The sequence below is a fragment of the Harpia harpyja genome, chromosome 13 (genome assembly GCF_026419915.1).
Source record: "Harpia harpyja isolate bHarHar1 chromosome 13, bHarHar1 primary haplotype, whole genome shotgun sequence".
In the NCBI taxonomy this organism is placed as follows: domain Eukaryota; kingdom Metazoa; phylum Chordata; class Aves; order Accipitriformes; family Accipitridae; genus Harpia; species Harpia harpyja.
In genome coordinates this window covers 34,880,083-34,880,955 of record NC_068952.1, presented here as the reverse complement: position 1 = coordinate 34,880,955, position 873 = coordinate 34,880,083, and positions in this window count along the sequence as shown.

Sequence of the window (873 nt, the reverse complement as noted above, 5' to 3'; positions counted from 1 at the left end):
CCACACAAAAATCCTTTTCCCTGCTCTCTTACAGCTCCCCATCACCCGAGCCTAAACAAATAAGGAGGCCACACGCATACGGCGTTTGGGGACGCAGATGTCTGTCAGTGTCTTTGTTAAACCTGCCAAACCTTTTCATTTGTGACCCAATTCGCTCAGCTTTGTAACAACTCCCTGGTTGTATATTAACCCCCTAGTAACATTTGCTGTCTGCATCGAGGTACCAGACAAGCCGTTTGTCTTTTAATTGACTGCTTGGCTGCATCCCGGAGCACGTTGTTTACCGAAATGGGTAAAAAGCTCTAAGGAGACCTTTCTTAACATATTCAGAAATTATATAGGTCAAGCTGACGGGATGAAGAAAAAGCTGACCCACATTTAGGAAATTAATTGTTTTTTCCCCTCTGCCCTAACCTTAAATAACGTCCATGTTCTGGGAAACACCACAGCAGCGGCCCACCTCGGGGCGGGAAGCCTGCCCGGGGCGGCTTTGGAGTAACCTCCGCCGGGGGGTCCCCACAGGAGAGGCCGGGCTCCCCTCAGCAGCTGCCAGGGCTCAGCGCGCCAACCCCTGCCTGGGCGCTGGAACCGCCCGACGCCCTTTCGGGACGCGCCTCGGCCGCTGCCATTCAAGGCCACACGAGCCGCCATGTCAGGCAGGGCCGGGGGGGCGGGCGCCTTCCTGGCGGGCGGTGGCGGCTGAGCTCCGTTCCGCGTTACCGCGGCCGCCCGCGAAGCACGGCCCCCGCTCAGCGCTTCCCCGCAGGCAGAAGGCGAAAGCCAGGGGCGGAGCGAAGGGGCGGTGCAGCGCGGCGATCCCGCCAGCCGGGCCGCGTCGAGTGGGGGAGAGGGAGAGGGAGAGGGAGAGGGAGA